The sequence below is a fragment of the Mesoplodon bidens genome (assembly GCF_964165515.1).
Source record: "Mesoplodon bidens genome assembly, chromosome: 16".
NCBI classification, from domain to species: Eukaryota; Metazoa; Chordata; class Mammalia; order Artiodactyla; family Ziphiidae; genus Mesoplodon; species Mesoplodon bidens.
This window is the reverse complement of record NC_138173.1, coordinates 65,284,719-65,308,198: the sequence shown is the minus strand read 5'-3', so window position 1 is coordinate 65,308,198 and position 23,480 is coordinate 65,284,719.

Sequence of the window (23,480 nt, the reverse complement as noted above, 5' to 3'; positions counted from 1 at the left end):
AAAAGAAAATTACAGACCAATATCACTGATGAATATGGATCCAAAAATCCTCAACAAAATACTAGCAAACAGAATCCAACAACACATTAAGAGGATGATACATCATGATCAAGTGGGATTTACCCCAGGGATGCAAGGATTCTTCATTATACACAAATCAATTATTGTGATACAACCATATTAATAAATTGAAGAATAAAAACCATATGATCAACTAAATATATGCAGAAAAAGCTTTTGACAAAATTCAACACCCATTTATGATAAAAACTCTCCAGAAAGTAGGCATAGAGGGAACCTACTTCAACATAATATAAGCCATATATGACCAACCCACAGCAAACATCATTCTCAATGGTGAAAAACTGAACACATTTGCTCTAAGATCAGGAACAAGACAAGGATGTCCACTCTCACCACTATTATTCAATATAGTTTTGGAAGTCCTAGCCACAGCAATCAGGGAAGAAAAAGAAATAAAAAGCCTACAAATTGGAAAAGAAGAAGTAAAGCTGTCACTGTTTGCAGATGACATGATACTATACATAGAGAATCCTAAAAATGCCACCAGAAAATTACTAGAGCTAATCAATGAATTTGGTAAAGTAGCAGGATACAAAATTAATGCACAGAAATCTCTTGCATTCCTATACATGAATGATGAAAAATCTGAAAGAGAAATTATGGAAAGACTCCCATTTACCATTGCAACAAAAGGAATAAAATACCTGGGAATAAACCTACCTAATGAGACAAAGACCTGTATGCTGAAAACTGTAAGACACTGATGAAAGAAACTAAAGATGATACCAACAGATGGAGAGATATACCATGTTCTTGGATTGGAAGAATCAACATTGTGAAAATGACTCTACTACCCAAAGAAATCTAAAGATTCAATGCAATCCCTATCAAGTTACCAATGGCATTTTTTACGGAACTAGAACAAAAAATCTTAAAATCTGTATGGAGACACAAAAGACACCGAATAGCCAAAGCAGTCTTGAGGGAAAAAAACGGAGCTGGAGGAATCAGACTCCCTGACTTTAGACTATACTACAAAGATACAGTAATCAAGACAATATGGTACTGGCACAAAAACAGAAACATAGATCAATGGAACAAGATAGAAAGCCCAGAGGTAAACCCACGTACCTATGGTCAACTAATCTATGACAAAGGAGGCAAGGATATACAATGGAGAAAAGACAGTCTCTTCAATAAGTGGTGCTGGGAAACCTGGACAGCTACATGTAAAAGAATGAAATTAGAACACTCCCTAACGCCATACACAAAAATAAACTCAAAATGGATTCGAGACCTAAATGTAAGACTGGACAGTATAAAACTCTTAGAGGAAAACACAGGCAGAACACTCTCTGAGATAAATCACAGCAAGATCTTTTTTGATCCACTTTCTAGAGTAATGGAAATAAAAACAAAAATAAACAAATGGGACCTAATGAAACTTCAAAGCTTTTTCATAGCAAAGGAAACCATAAACAAGACGAAAAGACAACCGTCACAATGGGAGAAAATATTTGCAAAGGAATCAACAGACAAAGGATTAATCTCCAAAATATATAAACAGCTCATGCAGCTCTACATTAAAGAAACAAACAAGCCAATGCAAAAATGGGCAGAAGACCTAAATAGACATTTCTCCAAAGAAGACATACAGATGGCCAAGAAGCACATGAAAAGCTGCTCAACATCACTAATTATTAGAGAAATGCAAATCAAAACTACATTGTGGTATTATATCACACCAGTTAGAATGGGCATCATCAGAAAATCTACAAACAACAAATGCTGGAGAGGGTGTGGAGAAAAGGGAACCCTCTTGCACTGTGGGTGGGAAAGTAAATTGATACAGCCACTTTGGAGAACATTATGGAGGTTCCTTAAAAAACTAAAAATAGAATTACTATATGATCCAGCAATCCCACTACTGGGTATATACCCAGAGAAAACCATAGTTCAAGAAGACGCATGCACTCCAATGTTCATTGCAGCATTATTTACAATACCCAGGTCATGGAAGCAACCTAAATGCCCATCAACAGACGAATGGATAAAGAAGATGTAGTACATATATACAATTGAATATTACTCAGCCATATAAAGGAAAGAAATTGGGTCATCTGTTGAGACGTGGAGGGATCTAGAGACCGTCATACAGAGTGAAGTAAGTCAGAAAGAGAAAAACAAATATCATATATTAACACATGTATGTGGAACCTAGAAAAATGGTACAGATGAACCGGTTTTCAGAGCAGAAGTTGAGATCCGGATGTAGAGACGAACGTATGGACACCAAGGGGGGACAGCCGCAGAGGGGTGGGGATGGTGGTGTGATGAATTGGGCGATTGGGATTGACAGGTATACACTGATGTGTATAAAATTGATGACTAATAAGGACCTGCTGTATAAAAAATAAAATAAAATTCAAAAAAAATGCAAGGAAGAAAATGACAAATGTCAGAGAAAATCTAGATAATGAATGATTGCCATTCAGCAAGGTAATGATTAATTCTGAGTTTGTGGGTGAGAAGCAATTTGTAAGACAGAAAAAATGTTCTTCTGGGTGGAGAAGACATCAAGCACAAACCATAGAGCCATAAGAGCCTGAGACACTGTGGGTTGTGCGATTTGGCTGAAGCATCCAGTAGTGATGGGGCAGAGTGGAATAGCAACTAGAGAAATAGGTCAATTGAACCTCCTTTTTTTTTTTTTTTTTACTTGAACACAGTGTTAGGGGTTCAGATTTTATTCTATAGGCGATATAGAAGCCATTATAGCCAGTGTATAGGATGATAAAGAGATATATCTATATCTATGTACATATTATCTATTTAACTCCAATATGTCTGTATGTCTCCAATATATCCATATATATCCAACATAGTGAGCTATTGTGATGTTTAGGGAGGGACCAGCATAATAAAGGAGAGAGCATCCACTTTATTCCATACATCGTACTAATTGCTTAAAGTACATGACATCAACCCTACAATAATCTTAGTACAGAAAATATATACTTTTTATTTTAATAGAAACACTAAAACCTGGAAGTCAAGGGGGTTGTACCTGGTAATTATCAGGCCCTGTGAATCATGTATGTTTGACTGTAAACACATCTCCTCCTTCTTTAATATTCTCTAATTTGGAAAACCAAATGGCAGGTGCGTGTTGCAAGATTATAAGGAAATCTAGGTAGAGGCCAGAGAAAGGGAGACCAGGGAGGAAATTGATGCACAGCATGGGCAGCAGAGACAGGGAAGAGGGAAACAAGGGAACTGGAGAGGAGAGAACATATTGAAATGGTGTCCTCAAGTGATGCTGAGGGGTTGGCACCTGTTTGGTCCTGACAGAGTGAAAGGGGAAGGAGAAATCAATACTATTTTGAAGTCTGCGGAGTAGAGAAGTGTTGAGGGTTTTACAGGTTCCTTGAGGCCTTTGCATGCCAAAGCTATAGGTCCCTGAATCGTGGGACCACTTAGCAGGGCTTCCTTTGACTTCAGGTTGCTGGGACTGGACAACTTTCCCAGGCATTGCTATAGAAGACCAAAGGCCAGAGTCATCAGCATCTCTCCACAGGTTACAAAGATCTGCCAGGGCTTTGCAGAAACTGATCCTTCTTATCTGCCAGCTCCTTCAAAGCCTAGAAGCTGGGGCATCTTGTTGTCACCAAACCCAACTGTGCACAGACAAATGCCAAGAAAGTCCACTCAGCTAGGGGACCTTGCTTCCCTCTACTCTGGACACCCAGTGATTGAGGGTCTAGTGTGCTCCTTTGCCATCTAACCCATGACCACTTCACCTCCTGGAAGCATATAGAAGTATGTGAGGGAAATCTCCTGCTGCTATGCTCAAAGCTAGCTATGCTATGCTCAGGGGCAATCAGGGCCAAGGCCAAAGGAACCATCTGATAACTGTGAACATCGCCTTAGAGATGGAATCACCTCTAGCTAGCTCACTAGGGTTTGGAGGTGAGATAATTTATAAGCTTGTTGTATATAGCACTTTCAGAGCCTCACAAGGCAAAGCCTGAAAACTGACTGGATTTCTACCCTCCCTGACTAATGTGGAAGAAAATGCAGTAGTACAGCTATGACTTCTCAACCTCTGAATGACCACGCCATACACAAGGAATCTTTGAGCTGCATGAGACTTTAGATTCTATAGATCAGTGAGGAATTTTGTAGCCACACAGTTGAAGGTTGGATTTTTTTTTCTTAAGGGATTATAGGAAGGAAATCACATAGTAAAGGGGCAAATTTAATTCATTATTTAAATTAACCACATTACTGGAGTTGCTGATAAGAGGAGATGAACACAGTCTTTCATTTGAAGAAAACAGACAAGTAGACAGATATTTACCATGAGGGTTGACAGGGCTGTGATGGAGTGATGGAAAATAGTGCATACTTGCAAGGCATAATTTGCCTGATGATAGTTTCACAGAGGGGGAGACATTTAACCTGATCTTGACAAATGAATGATGGCTATAAAAGATGTCCCAGGTAGAGGGAACAGCTTGTGCAAAGGCTTGCCTGATCTCGTGTCTCAGCGAGCAGCAGTAGTGTGTATCCACTAGCGGATGAATCATTATCACCCTTTCCAGTACACAGCATGCAGAATCAGAGGCCCCACTCCACACTCACTAGTCTGATTTTTGGCAACTCACTAAACCTTTCCCAGGCTCAGCTTCCAGATCTGAGTTGTTCCTTCCACTTCAAAATTTCTGAACTCTTAGAATTTTTGAAATGATGTATATAAACTACTTAACAAAATCCTGATTCTTAAGAGTTTAATCATGTTACATCTATTGAGATGTGTCTCCAGACATTTGTTCAGAAAAGGAGGTATTTATTGGATGCCTTATGTATACAAGACAATATTGAAATAAGATACAAGGTAAAAGACATTGATCCTCAAGTAACTTAAAATCTAGGTGTAAAAATAAGGCATAAATGTATTCATCATAAAAAGATTTAAAGAAGAGAGCAGGCCATAGTGAGGGTTGGCTAATGTAGCTGATGAATTCCCAAATGAACTAGACTGACAATTATGACTACAGGAAATGAGAAGAAAATGTTATATAAAGGGGAGTAACACTTAAATAAGAGTTTTAATATTTAATAAACATATTTCCCCTCTAAGTATTAAGCCACACATTACTGGAGAATAGGGCCCATTGTTAATAAGGAGGTGGTGGAATCCCATCCTACCAGGAGTAGGAAGGGAGAGAGGTAAAGCTTATATTCTAAAATCAGTGCAAAGGAAGAAAATGGTGCTCAGCATGAATTCTGCTTGGAAGTCTATTATCTATTCCAAAATAATTTTGGAAACCAGTACCCATACAATTGTCAACTCTCTTATAGCCAACACAACCAGTTTTTTCTCCTTCAGTTTTTAAGGAGATTGTTGTTTCTTTGGTTGAGCAATGAAGTACTAGGCTTAGATTTACACACACAAAAATGCAAATTTTAAGTAACCGGAACCATACCAAGAGGCAGAAGATGGTCAATGAGAGACAAGGTGGGCCTTAAGACTTGAGATTATCGAAGGGAAGCACAGACTCCAAACCACAGCTGTGCTCACTCTAGGATATGCTATGGAGTTAAGTCAGGGTACCATTTTAAAATGATCAATTTCTTTCTGTCTTTTTTTGACAGGTGCTGAATGAATATAATTGCATTCATGTAATTTACAATGCTCACAAAAGGCAATTCTGCAGTATGTCAATGCAGCTATAGAAAGAGTACTAGGCTTTGAGTTGGAAAATAGGGGTATAAGTCTCATCATGAGCAAGTAAATGATTTTGGGCATACTGCCTAACCACTCTGAACTTCAGATTCCTCATCCACAAATCAATGGAGTATGATGAAATGATTTCTAGGTTGTCTTTTATCCCTAGTAATTAATGATTTTCTCATATTATCAGAAAAGTTTCTAGTAATCAAATCTTTGGTTTGTGTGCTATATTAGACCAGTAATTACAGTGGGAATTATATGGCAAATTTTCTTTCTTCAGTATTCTAGGAATCTATGTGGGCGCTAAACTCTGTGGCTTCAAATCCACTGGCACTGAAAAAGAGAAATTCTTGGACCTCTGAAGGGCAAATGTTAGATAACTGGCTCCTACAGGTGTGCTAGAATGCAGCTATTATAAAAGCACCAGTACACTAACAGCCTATAAAAAGTGATGGTAATAATCACCTCATTTAATTATTCCAAACTAGGCCCAAGAGAAAGCTATGGGTTTGAAATACAGCTGCGGTGCAGAGGCCAGAGCCCGGAATCTGGGTACCAGAATCTGACGTCTTGGTTTGAGACCCAGGTCTACACATCTAGCTGCATGATACATGGCAATTTACTGAATCTCTCTCAGTCTCAGTTTCCTGATCTATAAAATAGAATTGACAATGATCATGATCATGATGGTAATAATGGTAAATGATTTTTAGGGTTGTGATGAGGATTATACAAAAAGAAGTACATGAACAGTCATTATAGCAACTAGAACGTTGGAGGGTTTTGAAGGCAACAACCCCACCAGTCTTAGTATTTAATAAATGCTCATCACAATCTCACTGATTGATGGCCTGGTACACAAGCATGAGAAAAGTTCCTCTTCTCACTTCCTTAAACCTGGCAAAAGATTGTGTACATGAAACAAATATAATTTGTGAACAGAAGGAAACAAAAGTGTTTGGAGGGACATGGAGTGACAAATTTCTAACTTCCCTCTATCATGTTTAAATGATGTGCCCCTAACACAGTGACAGTGCCCCTGATTCTGCTGTTTCTATTTTCGGCAGTCATTACCTGGCTATCTGGAGCAGAGATAACTAAGGAAGCATAAAGACAGGAAAAAGGATTTGGATGGCTTTAGATAAAGGGTCATTGTGTCTGTCAGGACCCAATCTCCACAGCACAGACATCACAACGGTGTTTCTGGTCAGCCCAGACATGAAGTCATTTGAGTGGGATGCTGAGCCAGTGACTTCTCTTCACAGAGTTCGTACAGAGTTAATTCTGTTTGTCCACCATTGCTACCAAGGGTGCCAGGGCCAAGATTCCGTATAATACAAATTAAAGTGTCCCCAAAACATGACAACATTGTTTGGGCAATACTATATCCCCAACCAAAATGCCAGAAGAACTATTTCAGGAAATCATTCAAAAGAGATTTTATATCTCTTACACGCCTCTCTGAATGGAAGCCACAGAAGAGCTGTTTCAAGGACAGCCCATGCGTCCTGCACCATTCAGTCACCCCACTCCTATGTTCCATATCTTCTCTCCCCTACATTGCTTTCTCTGCTCCATGTGTGCAGCCATATTACAAAATGCTTATCATTCTTTCTCACAGGAAAATAAAAATCCTATAGCACAGAAATTGGCACAGCCTAGGTCAGGAGTCAGTAATTATTTCCTACAAAGGGTTAGACTAAATATTTCAAGCTTTGGGGGGAATGCATGGTCTGTGCTACCTCCTCTTCCTCCCCCCTCACCTTCTCCTTTCCCTTCCCCAACTCTTAAAAATGTAAGACCCATTCTTAGCTTACAGGCTATAGAAACATACAACTAGTTGGATTTGGTCTGCTGACCATTATTTGCCAACACTTAACTCAGGTAGTAAAATATTAAACAACAATAGTGGTAATATGGAATTACAGGATTTCAGTTAGGACATGAAAAGTTATAAGAATCCATCATTCTCACAGTAGCAATAAGAACAAGCTGTATAAACCACAAAATCATAGCTGCTATCATCAGAGAACTCATTAGAAATCTGATACTAAAACCTAAGCAAACTCAATTCCACATAGTGACAAGTCCTTCTAAATGAGAACAGTGCTTTTGTTGTTTTCAGCAGTGATGTATGGCAGGAGCAGGCAGAACCCAACACTGGTGGATAAGGAAGGAACAGCAAGATGTTTAGTGAAGTTCTAATAGCAGAGTGAGCTGAGGTGAAGATTCAGAGCCTCACAGAATGAGTCTGCACTTACCTATCAGTATTCGGAGTGAGAACTGAGAAACCCCTTTGAGGCACTTCAAGCCCATACCAAGCATGAGACAGTGGATGACAAAGACTGGAGCAGAGAAGGAGAGTGTAAGACAGAAGGTGCTGGAGATGGGGCAGAAGACTGAGAGAATCTTCTGGAATCCTCTCCAAACCTTCACAGCATGAACAGGTCTCTAAAGGCTGAAATAGGTGGTAGAAAGAGCTTAGTGTCCCAGAAAAGCAGAAATCCAGGAACCTTCTTGAAAGAAGCTCCCAAATCTGTAATGCAAAGGGAGACTTTCCCATAGTCTGGAAGGCCAGTTGATGGGCTATCAACCACAAGGAGATCTCCAGAGTCGAGGTGTTCAGACTTCCAGCCAGTTGAAGAAAAGTTCCTAATCCTAATCTCAAGTCATTAGAAGCTGGTGGTGTTCAATGTTCTGAATTTAAATAAAATAAACATAAATTGAAGACCCTGCTCAGCTACAGGTTAGATTGGCTCAGGCTTCCACATTAGCAGCCTGAGAGAAAAAGGTGTATGACCTTTTCTTGGAAAAACATTCTCTCAGTCTCTACAGTTATTTACACATAATACCTGAAATAAAATAGCAATTAGGAGATACGTGAAGAATCAAGAAAATGTGAGGTCAAGATAATAAAGAATCAAGATAAAAAAGAAACAAGTGCAAACATGTCCCAGATAGTGGTATATCATATAGAGACTTGGAAATATTTAAAGAATTCAGTGGAAAGCTGTAAGCACACTTTAAAAAGAGAGGAAATAGAACTTTAAAATGGGAACTACAAAAATAAAAATGAAAAATCTGATATGATATTATAGATGAAAAATCTATTTAAAGAGATTATCAGGAGACAGGATTAGCAAAGGAAAAAAGTTAGGTCAATTGAAGGCAGGTCAGTTGAAATAACCTAAACTGAAACACAAAGAGCAAAGGAGTGGGAAAAATCAAGAGGATGAGATATCATCTAGACATCAAAGGCTCTAACATATGTGAATTTAAGCTGCTGAAAGACAGGAGGGGCAAACTAGGAGAGAAAAATTATCTGACAAAATTATGGACAATAGTTTTCCAAAAATGATGAAATACATCAACTCACAATTCCAAGAAGCTTAATAAATCTGAAGCAGGATATAAACAAAGCAAACCACACCTAGGCACATCATATTCAAACTAATGAGAACCAAAGATAAAGAGAAAATCTTAAAAGTAGCAAAAGGGAATAAAAGAGACATTATTTACTGATACACAAAGATAAGATTGTTGGTTGATTTTCTTATTAGCAAAAAACTAGAATCCAAGAAACAATGGAAGAATATAAAGAACTTAAAGGAAAAAACAAAACAAAATAAAAAACTATCAACCCAGAAGTCTAAATATAGCACAGTCTCCAAAATAAAGGTGAAATAAAGTCATTTTAAGAGAGAAGGTGGAAAAATTTAACCCTTGTAGATCATCCCTATAAGAAATGCTAAAAGACATTTTTTTTCACTGTAAAGGAAAATAATCTGAGATGGAAACCCAGATCTACAAGAATGAATGAAAAACACTAAAAAGAGGAAATGCCAGAAAATATAATGGAATATTAAAGTATTTTTACATTCATATTCTGGTATAAATTTTCCCAAAGTTGACTAGTGTATTCCATGCAATTCTACCCCCCACCCAGCAGACACTTCTGTAGAAACTGACAAACTGAACCTAAAATTTATATGGAGATGCAAAGACTCAAAAGAGCTAAAACAATTTTGGAAAAAAAAAAGTTAGAGGACTCCTATTACCTTATTTCCAGACCCAATATAAAACTACAATAATCAAACAGTGTGATATTGACATGAGGCTAAATACATAGATCAATGGAACAGAATAGAGAGTTAAGAAATGGATACACATATATGGTCAAATGATTTTCAACAAAGATCCCAAGATAATAAAATAGGAGAAAGGATAACCTTTTCAATGAATGATTTTGAGATATTTGGATATTAATATGCAATATATAATATGCAATATACAAACATTAACAAAACCCTATACAAGATTTAACTTGAAATGGATCATAGGGCTACAACTATAAAACTTCTAAAAGAAATCATGGGAGAAGATCTTCATGACATTAGGTAAATGTTCATTAGAAAAGATGCTAAAAGTATAAACTATAATTTGACAAGCTGTACATTAAAAAGTTAAAAACTTGCTCTTTAAAAACCACTGTTGCATGCACTGTTGGTGGGAATGTAAATTGATACAGCCACTTTGGAGAACAGTATGGAGGTTCCTCAAAAAACTAAAAATAGAATTATTATATGACCCAGCAATCCCACTACTGGGCATATACCCAGAGAAAACCATAATTCAGAAAGACACATGCACCTCAATGTTCATCGCAGCACTATTTACAATAGCCAGATCATGGAAGCAACCTAAATGTCCATCAACAGACAAATGGATAAAGGAGATGTGGTACATATATACAATGGGATATTACAGAGCCTTAAAAAGGAATGAAATTGGGTCATTCATAGAGATATGGATGGACCTAGAGACTGTCATACAGAGTGAAGTAAGTCAAAGAGGAAAGCAAATATCATATATTAACACATATATGTGGAATCTAGAAAAATGGTACAGATGAACCGGTTTGCAGGGCAGAAATAGAGACACAGATGTAGAGAACAAATGTATGGACACCAAAGGGGGAAGGGGAGGTGGGGATGAATTGGGAGATTGGGATTGACATATATATACTAATTATGTATAAAATAGATAACTAATGAAAACCTGCTGTATAGCACAGGGAGCTATACTTCACTTTGCTGTACAGTAGAAACTAACACAACATTGTAAAACAACTATACCCCAATTTTTTTAAAAAAGAAAAAGATTATAGACTAGGGAAAAAATGATTATAACAAGATAAATTTTTTTAGAAAGTGTATGCCACAACATTATATGTACCTCATTATTGTAAATGTAAATACATTTCATTTTTACTGAAAAAAACTTCATGTTTTTCATGAAGCTTCATGTATTTCAAAGCTTTCATTTTAGAAGCACATATATTTATTTTTTCATAATTTTTATTGGAGTATAGTTGATTTAGAATGTTGCATTAGTTTCAGGTGTACAGCAAAATGAATCAGTTATACATATACATATATCCACTCTTTTAGATTCTTTTCCCATACAACCACTACAGAGTAGTGAGTAGAATTCCCTGTGCTATACAGTAGTTCCTTATTAGTTATCTATATTGTATATAGTAGTGCGTATATATCAATCCCAGTCTCCCAATTTATCCCTCTCCCCCAGGTAACTATAAGTTTGTTTTCTACATCTGTGACTCTATTTCTGTTTTGTAAATAAATTCACTTGTACCATTTTCTTTATATTCCACATATAAGCGATACCATATATCTGTACCATTTTTTTAGATTCCACATATAAGCAATATATGATATTTGTCTTTCTCTGTCTGACTTCACTCAGTATGACAATCTCTAGGTCCATCCATGTTGCTGCACATGGCATTATTTCATTCTTTTTATGGCTGAGTAATATTCTTTTGTATATATGTATCTTCTTTATCCACTAGAAGCACATATATTCAGAATTCATGTTTTCTTGCGGGGTTGACCCCTTTGCCATTTTGAAATGTTTCTCTTTACAGCTGGTAATATTTCTTGTTTTGAAGTTTACTTTGTCTCCATATAGCCACTTGAACTTTCTTTTGATTAGTGTTAATTTTAATAAGAAGAACATATTTTAAGTCAGTCCTTCAATTACTATGTGCAAGAGACAAAAGGTCTTCATTTTTTACACATTATTAGGCATTTAGAAAATAGATCTTACTCCTTCCAAAAAAGAATTGTGCACTGTGAACTTATATAAAAAAAATCCCAGGGCTTCCCTGGTGGTGCAGTGGTTGAGAGTCCGCCTGCTAATGCAGGGGACACGGGTTCGTGCCCCGGTCCGGGAAGATCCCACATGCCGCGGAGCAGCTGGGCCCGTGAGCCATGGCTGCTGAGCCTGCGCGTCCGGAGCCTGTGCTCCGCAACGGGAGAGGCCACAACAGTGAGAGGCCCGCGTACTGGAAAAAAAAAAATCCCAAATGATGATAAGACAGCCATTATGTCCCTTCCCACTCTTCTGTAGGAAATCAGACTTTTAGCTTGCCCCTTTTGAGAAGTGAGCAAGTGACGTCTCTGCTGTGCTGGGTGGAGAAAGGCAGAAACCAATGCCAATTTTCAGACTGTGGCAGTATGTTTAGCTCTATAGGAAAGCCTCTTTATGAAAGGTAGGTGTCAAGTAAATATATTTTCAAATAATCTTCAAATGGAAAGTAATCTGGCCCAAAATATCACATCAACACAGAAGTTACCTTAACATCATCTCAAACACATGGTGTTGGGCTTCCCTGGTGGCGCAGTGGTTGAGAGTCTGCCTGCCGATACAGGGGACACGGGTTCGTGCCCCGGTCTGGGAAGATCCCACATGCCGCGGAGCGACTGGGCCCGTGAGCAATGGCCGCTGAGCCTGCGCATCCGGATCCTGTGCTCCGCAGCGGGAGAGGCCACAAAGGTGAGAGGCCCGCGTACCGCAAAAAATAAAAAAAAAAAAAAAAATCAAACACATGGTGTTGTCGGTCAGAAAGGTAAACAATCTTCTATCATATGAGGATAGTCTTTTCTCTGAAACTACTTGATTACATTGGCAGATAACTTTTATTAGTGCTTCCTCTATGCCAGGCATCATGTCATGCATTTTAGATACATCATTATTGATCGCTCCTCAGAACAATCCCATAAAATAGGTAACTAACTGCACTGTTATTTCCTTTCCACAAGTGAGAAAATTGAGGTTTAGAGATAGAAAATAAATTTTCTGAATTTATCCAGATAATAAGAGCTATTTTGTTTCAAACCTCCAGCTTGTAGCTATTTAGCTCTAATATTACTAATACAGTTAAAGTTTGCATAGATTTAGAGTTTGAGTATGTGTGTATCTGTGTGTGTGTGTGTGTGTGTTGTGGTTGTTATTGTCAAAATGTACATTGTTCACACTGACTTTGCAAATTGGAACTTCCTAACATTTGTACATGATCTGTGTATTAGACACAGCATGCTAATTGTATATATCCATATATATCTACTTATTTTTTTAACTTAAATGCAAAGCTCTATAATTATCTCTATCAATTTTAACTAAGTCCTTGAATCATTCTACCTCTTCTGCCTTACTGAATCCTAATTTAATAATTTTCTCCCAGGTTTCTCTTTCACAAAGTTGGTATTTTTTAAAAAATACATAAAAGATAAAAACTCTAATTTGAAAAGATAATGCACCCCAATGTTCATAGTAGCACTATTTACAATAGCCAAGACATGAAAGCAACCTAAATGTCCATAGACAGATGAATGGATAAAAAAGATGTGGTATACATATACATGGAATATTACTCAGCTATAAAAAAAGAATGAAATAATGCCATTTGCAGTAACATGGATGGACCTAGAGATTACCATACTAAGTGAACTAAGACAGACAAAGACAAATATCATAAGATATCACTTATACATAGAATCTTAAAAAATGGTACAAATGAATTTATTTACAAAACAAATAGACTTACAGACATAGGAAACAAACTTATGATTACCAAAGACAAAGCGGGGGGAATAAATTGGGAATTTGGGATTAACAGATACACACTACTATATATAAAGTAGATAAAAAACAAGTCAGAAAGAGAAAGACAAATACTGTATGCTGACACATATATATGGAATTTAAGAAAAAAAATGTCATGAAGAACATAGGGGTAAGACAGGAATAAAGACACAGACCTACTTGAGAATGGACTTGAGGATATGGAGAGGGGGAAGGGTAGGCTGTGACAAAGCGAAAGAGCGGCATGGACATATATATACACTACCAAACGTAAGGTAGATAGCTAGTGGGAAGCAGCCGCATAGCACAGGGAGATCAGCTCGGTGCTTTGTGACCGCCTGGAGGGGTGGGATAGGGAGGGTGGGAGGGAGATGCAAAAGGGAGGGGATATGGAAACATATGTATATGTATAACTGATTAAATTTGTTATAAAAAAAAAACAAGGACCTACTGTATAGCACAGGGATCTATATTCAATATTTTGTAATAACTTATAATGGAAAAGAGCCTGAAATATATATATATATATGTATATATCTGAATCTCTTTGCTGTATACCTGAAATATTATAAATCAATTACACTTCAATAAAAAATAAATTTATTAAAAATAAATATTTTTTAAAAAAAATTTAAAATGAGTTCACTGGGCCTTTGCTTATTAATCTCATTTTGAGTTAGAGTATACAAGAATGCAAAGTGGTTAAAAGAAGTAACAGAAATATTTATTCATGCCAAAAGAACACACATACACACATATATATACATGTGTATGTGTTAAAAAAAAAAAAGTCAAGATCACTGGCATGGTCCCCAGTTGTCACCTGTGTGACGTGAAGTCTTTATAAAGTGACTCCTAAGATCCATAGTGGCAACACACAGGATAGAGTTATATTCATGTACAGTATGTCCCCATTCTCCACTCATTCTAGTGGTCAGGATGAGAACCATTAGAGCTTGAAGGAGTCTTATATGTCAGCTAATCCTATGTCATTTGTGTTAGTCAGGGTAGGCTATATTACGTTCCATTAACAAGTAAATAAACACACAATCTCAATGCCTTAACTTGTAACCTGTATTTACTGTTCTCATAATAGGTTGTTCACACTGAAAGTTCAGTATCTCCCTAATGCAACTCTCTTCCATGTGGTAACTCAGGTATTTCAATCTGCTTCCATCTTGTGGATTCTATATCTCAATCCATATTCTCCACAATCACCACGGCAAGGGCAGAAATAATTGGAAGATCACACATCTTTTCTTATATACACATGACTTCTGAACTATTCACAATTGAACTATGAGGGAAGCTGAGAAATATAAAGGAATATGAGAAATATGCAGATAACAATAATATATGTTCCATAATATTATTTTAAATATGATTCTATGGATCCTTGGTCAAATGAAATATTTGCCTAAAATCGCTATGGGAAAATGCTTGATGAATACCAGTTATCCTGAGTCTTCAGTCCAGTGCTCCATCTCTTTGTCTTACAAGTATATGAAAATATCTATTCTCTACTGACTTGAAGCCCACTTCATCATTGCCACCATTGCCTACTATCTTTGTCCATATCTTTAGCTGCTTCTAAGGATATTAGTATTTTATTTAATGCATTACTCTATACTTCATTCTTGAATTGTAATAATAATTGTTAATATTAAACAATAAAATGTCAGTTTATTGAAGACTACATACCAGCTACTATGCTGAGTGTTTTGCACATATTATTGCATTTAGCCCAATAATATATATGAATTAGGTGCTATTATCTCTACAGATGAGAAAATTTGGAATTAGCAAAGGTTAATTAATTTATAATTCATCACCTTTTACTCTTCTTGGAACTACGACTCCCTAGAACTATCTGTTTTGAGCCTCAAATTAATTTTTCATCTTTTGAATTCATGACTTTCCCATTCTGTCTAGATTTTACCAAAGCTGGGGAACAAGACCTAGGCCACTCAAGGCTTAAATTCATGTAGGAAAGGCTCAAGTAAGATCCAGGCAGCTGGCCAAAGGACATTGCTAAGAACCCGCCTCTCCTTTCTATGTACTTTTATTTGAGTTTTCACAAGGATCTGCCTGTGCCTGGATGGTAAAGATGGGGCACTGTAAATGAGAAACTGTCACTCCAGGCCAGGAGAAAGGTGGGCTGAAGATCTCATGTATGCAAACATGCATACACACATCCCTCAGGTGCAAAAAGAACAAAGGAGCAAAGTTCCCTGCAATGCCAAAGAGGAGAGAAAATGTACAGAAGAGGTACCTTCCAAATCTAAAAAGAAAAAAAAAAAAAAACTCAAGCTTATGACCATGAAGGTGTACAGTTCTGGTTTAAACCAGGATTTAAGGGGAAGACAATGCAAGAGACTTCAAAGGCAATGAGGAGAGATTCATAAAATATAACAGAATATTCAGCTGTCTAGGATTTCAGAGGGGTTAGTTGGCCATTCATTCACTCAACCGTCATTTGCTGAATAATCTACTATGTGCAAGGCACTGTGCCTATATTGTCTGTCATTGTTCCCATCAGAAATAGAGGTCACTATTGATATGATAATCTTGGTCACCAGTGTAGTGATTGATGGAAACTACATCCTACTGAGGCTACTTAGGTCCAAGGTTCAGAAGCTAAAAGCTAGTTTTATAACCTCATCACTTTGTCTTCCAGTTCAACCACATGGCCCCTAGGCTCACAAACACCTCAGGCTGGACATTGTGGTGCACTGCCCAGATCTCCCTTCCATAGTCAAAGACTTATTACCCAACCTCATCTGTCAATCCCTTTTGAGAGTACCTCTGCTGCAAGGAGTCACCTTGCCAGAGGGCATGCCCCTTCCTGGGGTGGTCTACATCCAAGGACTACTTGATACTTGGGGATAAAGGCTTATACCTTTTGGCCCAATTCAGGACAACTCTGAAGAGTCAACTCATCTTTAGACTTCCCCACAGGGTCAGCTGATTGCACTGAAGCATGACATCTCCCACTTCCCAATCTTATTTCCTTCCATTCTTTTCCACATGTACTGATTCCCAAAACACCCCACAAGAAAACATCTACATGCTAATTTCCATATCTGACTGTTTCCTGAGGAACCCAAACTATCATACATTTTCTACTTTGGGTCATCACTCTAGTACCCAGCCTGCTCTTCTTCTTCCTTGTCCTTTTTTTCCCTATGTTGGCTTAGTCATTAAGGTGTCTATGTCTGATTATCTCAACTGATCTGTTCTGCTCTCTTTAGTCTTTCTTTCCTATTGTCTATAGTCAAGGCTCATGTCACCTCATTCCTTCTCAGAAATCCATCTCTTTTTCATTTTACCCATCAAGTCAGCTAGAAAATCTACATTTCACGTATCAGGGCTTAAAAGAATACGCATTTTTTCTCAATCTCAGAAGACCTCCCAAAGTCTTGGGCAGGGGCTTTTATGGAAGAGATGGGACAGAGTCTCTAGAACATTCTGCTTGAGTGCACTCAAACAGCTCTAAAAAGCCAGATAATTGCTGAAAATAATAACTACATGAGGCATCAAGTAATAAAATTTGTAAAAAGAAGTATAGATAACCTGTTTGGGAATTTGAAAGAAGAATTCCCAGTTGAAAGGTGATAAAAATTTCTTCATAGAGTGGTCGACATTTTAGTTGAATTTCAAAACCCAATAATGATTTACACATGAAATCATGAGAAGGTATTGTTTCAGGCAAAGGGGAGAAGAACAGCGTGAACAAAGACACAGAGGGAGGAATATATGGAGTATGTAAAGGATACTAGCATGTGGAGTATAAAGTGTTTATAGGGGAAGAGTGAGAAATAAAATTGAAAAGATCAAGTAGGATATAAGTATTCCAAAATTAAAGCAAAATTAAGAGTGGCCAGTGTGGAAAAATTCTTGGTACTTAAAAATATGATACCATACTAAAACATAAAAATCAAATAAATGAAACTGGGAGAGGTGTGTATTATCCCCTTTAACAAATAAAGAGAATAGCACATATTTCTAATGTTATTTTCATCAGCCCCAAAGATCTCCATTTCCAAATTTTATGTTTGTTTTGTTTCGAAGGGAATCATTTGGAGGTACTTAGAGAGGTGTGAAGGCAAAAAAAAGTTTGACCTCTCACTAGAAGGGTGCTTCTAGATTGTTTCTCTGAAGACCACAATTCTTGTCCATATCCAACAGTACTTGATGGTACCACCATTCACCCACTCACTTCACCCAAACTCAGATTAACCTAATCCCTTTCTCTTCTGAATCTGGCACATAAATCTCTTGGCTACAAGACTCAAGCTCCTCGAAGGCAGGAATTGTGTCTGAATCACCTGCATAATCCTAATACTTAAATACTAAATTTATACTAAATTTATATTACTTATTTATTATTACTTACTTATTAAAATTATATTACTTATTATTTATATTACAATACTAAAACAAAATGTGCTCACTAAAACCAGCTTAATAAATGAATGAATTACAGGACCTGCTTAATAGCGGAAAACTCCATGATACAAGATTCTCCCTGAGGGAGCTCCATGGAGCGTTGAATCTATATATCTCAAAGTTTCCTCATTTGTTTGTTTGCAAGTCAAAGAAAGCATCTTTTGTTCTTCAGGTGAAAAGATAATTTATTGAAAAGATATTGGAATAGTTACAGATTCAAGTGAACAATTAAACTCGAAGTTCAAGAAAACAACTAAGGGAACTTCCAGGACTTCAGCATTAGGAGTTGGTGGGCCTTTTCTGCTAAGCTGATGCCTCAAACGTGACTCTCCCCCTACTAATCTTAATTCCTGTGTCTCTCATTTCAATGTCAAATTCCTAAGTGGGAGAGTTTGTTCCAGCTTTGGTCAACAAGTCCCTCTCCTCAGTTGAACATAGCTAGGGTCACCAGGTAAAGAGGACATCACCACTGGGAGGATCATCTGGACATGGGCAGCCACCCCAGAGTGCAACTTCTCTATGTTACCTGATCAGTGCAAATTCTCACAGTTTCTTCTTAGTATGATGGTGTCTAACACATAGGGATTACTTCTATGTCTCAAATTCTTAGAGTCTTACATATATTGACTCATTCAATCCCCATAACGACCTACAAGATGGGACAATTACTTTCATCATTTTAAAGATGAAGAAACTGAGATACAGAGAAGGTAACTTGCCCAAGATTATCCACTGACCACTTGGCAGAGCCTGGATCCAAATCCAGTCATTTTTAAAATTTCAAAGCCTGCAACATTAACTGATATGCTAGAAGGCTTAAAGTCAGAGACATGTGAATTTTCACTGAGCCATAAAAGCTCCTGACTCAACAACGAGATTATAAAGTCTTCAGGAGCTGTCCCACATTCTTCCTCTCTTCAAGTTCCAACAGTACAGAATATAGGGCTGGGTCTTGGGAGGTTCTTAATAAAACTTGCTGACTGATTCCATAAAATCTGCACTCCACCCACCTTGATAATGCCCAATTCACAGCCTTTTCATTAAATACTGCATAGATAGGTTTTAACTCCCTCCCCACAACCTCTACTTCCTGGAGATTTCCAGTATTACACTAATATTTGGGAAATGTAGGTATATCTTTTAGTCATTCATCCATTCATTTAAATGTGCCTACCAAGTAGTTAAAACTGTCAGAAGTCAAGTAACTCTAAGCCACTGTCCCAAAGGAGACTCCATAGCTTGATGGGAGAGAAGAAAATGCAAGCCAAATGTAGTATGCACTAAGATTATCAGAGAGCTTCCACCATCTCCAACCCTACACCTTCCCACCCATCAGCATCCGTAATCAGTGATGGACATCTGCCCTCACCATCACAGATGAACAGTGCATGCCTCAGGCTAAGGCCAACCCTTCACCTTGTGTATCAGATACACCTTGTGTATCCTCTCACCTACCCAAGGGCATCTCACCTACCAAAGGGCAGGTCAAAAGATCAACTCTTTTATCATCAACATTTCCTCTCTGTTGGATTACTCCCTCCAGTGAACAATCATGTTATTCTTCTTTGCAAACTAAAAGACACACACACACACACACACAAAACACAAAAAATCCTCTCTTAGCCTACATTTTCTCTACTGTTAACCCATATTCCTCTGTTCCCCTTCACAGTACACTCCTAAATGGTATTCAATCCTTCTCTCATTTTCTCTTACACTCACTCCTAATAGGCTTTTGGTCCATTTTGAAACTACCTTGTCAAAGTGATCGCTGAGTTTCATGTTGACAAATTCAAGGATCAATTTTCAGTCTTCATCTAACTTGATCTGTTAACATGCTCCTCACGAGATCCTAAGGTAATGACTCTATGACTGTTCTGCTCTAGCTGTCAGACTATTTCCTTTAAAGAACTGAAATCTGCCTACTTGTAGTTTGTAAAAATTGGTCCCTGCTATGACTTTTAGAATATCACTGAACCAATCTATCCTTTCTTTCAAAGGCAGAGTTTTCCACTATTTAAGGGAGACCTGTGCCCCTGCACTGGCATATCTTTTACCTAAACATCACATGTATTTGATGGGTTTCTGAAAATTAGAGAGTCAACTATGATCTGAATGCAAGAAGTAACTTTATTACTTTACTTGTTCAACCAACAGATGTGTTTTGAGTGTCTACCATGTTTTAGGCACAATTTGTACAGTGGAGGTATGGCAGTGAGCAAGACAGACATATCACCTGCCCTCAAGGAATTCACATAGTAAATTCTACTAAAAAATGATTACAATACTCTAGGCTGTTCTGGTGTTTTATAAATATTAATGCTTACATTTAGTGGGATAATGTCCTGAATTATGATCTATTTTTATCTCCAAAATTCCCTTTCCCTTTCCTTCCCGAATTTTCCAGCCAGAGACTGAAGAAAGATGACAGAAAATAATCCAGAAGGAACAACCAGTCAAGTTGATGGCTTTGAGTTCCAAAGTAGATTATTTTTAGCCTATAGCAAAAACAATGGTCATGAAAAATGAGCTGCAACTAATAAGCATTTGGTATAGTTTCCCAAAATCTAAGTTTTAAATAAGAGAAACATCTGTAGAACTCAGAACATGGAGTCTATATACTAAACCTAAAATAGGAAGCAATAGAGTGGGCAATTAGGGAAATTTTAAGCACCATTCACTGGCTTTTCATCCAAGCCTTCAAAAATAGTTCCCCATTATTTCTACAGGGCTCAGAGAATAACTGTGGCTAACTATGGCTGAGTCTTCTCCTATTTCCCAGTGAGGACATTGGGATCTTTGACACCAATGAGCCATAGGGTTTCACAGCTGCCACTGAGCTACATTCATGGCACACATGTTCCCTCATATACAACACCCTTTCCTCTCCTTTTGGTATTCTGTGTCCCCCATTCTTTTTCTAGTTTGGCTATTATTACTTAGGACTCATAGTAATTAAGACCTATATTTGAGGAAATAATCCGATCTAGATTTGAATTCTAGCTCAGTCACACATTAGCTATGTGACCTTTAGCAGGTTACTTATTTGCTTTGTGCCTCAATTTCTCCATCTGTGATAAGTATACCTACTTCACAAAGCTGTTGGGAATATTGACTAATATATAAATGTAAAGGGCTTAGCTCACTGTCTAGACTATAGTAGTCTATCAATTTTACTTAGTAGTAGTATTAGCTTCATCTTGTTTACAGCATATCGTTAGTTCATAATAGATCTGATCACAACTCTAAGAGCATTAGTATGCATAACTTTAAGCAACCAAGGACTGAGCCAAAGCAGCTCGCTTTCATTGAGAAAGATGATCCCTTCTGTTAGGTTTGCTACCCTCCTGATTGTTTTTGGTTTGTTATTGTGAAAACACCATAAAACAAAAACAAAACCCAAAACAAACAAACAAAAAAACATTTGAGAATTTCCCAGCCCATGCTAAAGCTTCTAAACTGATTTTCTTGTCTCCTGTTTTGTCTCTATCTCATAACCTCCATGTAGCCAGTTCCATCTGCAAATGGAACCTAGTCATGACCCCAAAATAAAATCCTTCAATAGCTTCCCACCACATCCTTCAGGCAAAGGTCCAGGTTCCTTAGTGAGGCAAATACAGCCTTCCATAATCTGACCCCAGCTACCTTTCTAGCTTCATTTCTTTCCAATCCCTGCTTTTCAATCTGTGCTCATCTCCCTGCACAGAAATTGTTGTTTCTCATCTTTTTACCTTTGCTCACATTGCTTTTTCTACCAAGAAAGCCCTTCCTCCATCCTATGCCTGGCTAACTCATCCATTTTTTTAAGACCAAAGTCAGATGCCATCTCCTACATGAGCCCGTTATGAACCCTGGGTTGGACAGTGCTCCTTCCTGTTCTGTGTTCCCTTAACTCATATTCCCACTTCAATTCCCACACAATCTACTCAAATTATCTGAAGATGGGTCTAACAGATTGGAAGCTCCTGGAAAACTGGGGCATGTCTTGTTTTAAAGACATATCCAGTGTCTAGAATAATGATTTACACATAGGTAGTTATTTAATAATAATTTTAAAAGCTTTGGGCCATGCATCAGGTGACCTAGTATCTCATCCCAACCTCTTCCATTAATTAGTCACGTTACTTTAGTTAAATTACTGAAAATATTTAGTTGTTTCCTCATGTCTAAAATGAGAATAATTCCTTTAAGTCCTCACCACCTATCTGGTCTCCTTAAGAGTTACTATAGAAAAAGTAAAACAAATTAAATAATCTATGTTATTTTTTTAAATTACAAGATGCTATGCAAATATAAAATATTGTTAGAAAAAATATTTAATTTAGTTGGAACCATTTGAGATCACCGTCATAGATGTAACTAAGCTCGCGTTCCTTTCAACTGGAATTAGGAATGACAATAACAACAAAATCAATCATAGAACTTGAAGTTTCTCAGAGAACTTTGCAAAGCTCAAGTAAATGAACTATAAACTTGGAAGGTTCTTAGGAATTATCCATCCTTGTTTTATGGGAAACAATTCTGAGATTCAAAGCTATTATGAGACTGGCTAGGGATTATTAAATTGGAACTTGTATAAGACCCAGACCTCTGAATTCCCTATATGTTTCTCTCTATAATATACCAAGCTACATCTGGATTAGGTGCCCATTAATTCATGACTGAGCTACATACAATATTAGATAACTTTCATGCTTTGGGTTTTGAAAATGCTGCAGTCTTTTGTAATGCCATACTCTAAATCCTATCATTCATAAATGATTCATGTATACTCTATGAGGAACTGAAATATTCATATAAGGTCCAAAGAATGCCTCCTCAGAGGGCAAAAACCTTGGGATACATTCTCCTTTTTAAGCAAATAATGGTCACGTCTTATAGAGCTATTGGGACTGACTTGGAAACAGAGTATGTTTTTCAAGTGACAACTGTTTATCACCATGGCCCACAAACTCTACACACTAACCCAGCCTATTCATCACCATCTCACAGGTCAGCCAAGTTTCACTGTAAGGAGTCCTATAATGAGCCCAGTCCTTAGTGCCTTCTGAAACAGAAAATTCCCAATGATGGAGTTGATTCAGCTTGTGCAAGGAGCTAGGAAACTGAAGTCGAACAGCTGCTCTTGGTTAAAGCTTTCTGCCTTAGAGGAGCTGTTTGTGTGTTGACTCCCTGTGCAAGCCAAAATTATATTTAACCACAGAGTAAGCAGACTGAGGTTGGAAGCATTCAATAATCTCTTTCACTCAAGTGCTAGATATTGTTCTAGGTGCCAAGAACAGAGCAAAGAATAAGACAAAGTTTTGGCTCATGTCTGGCTAGT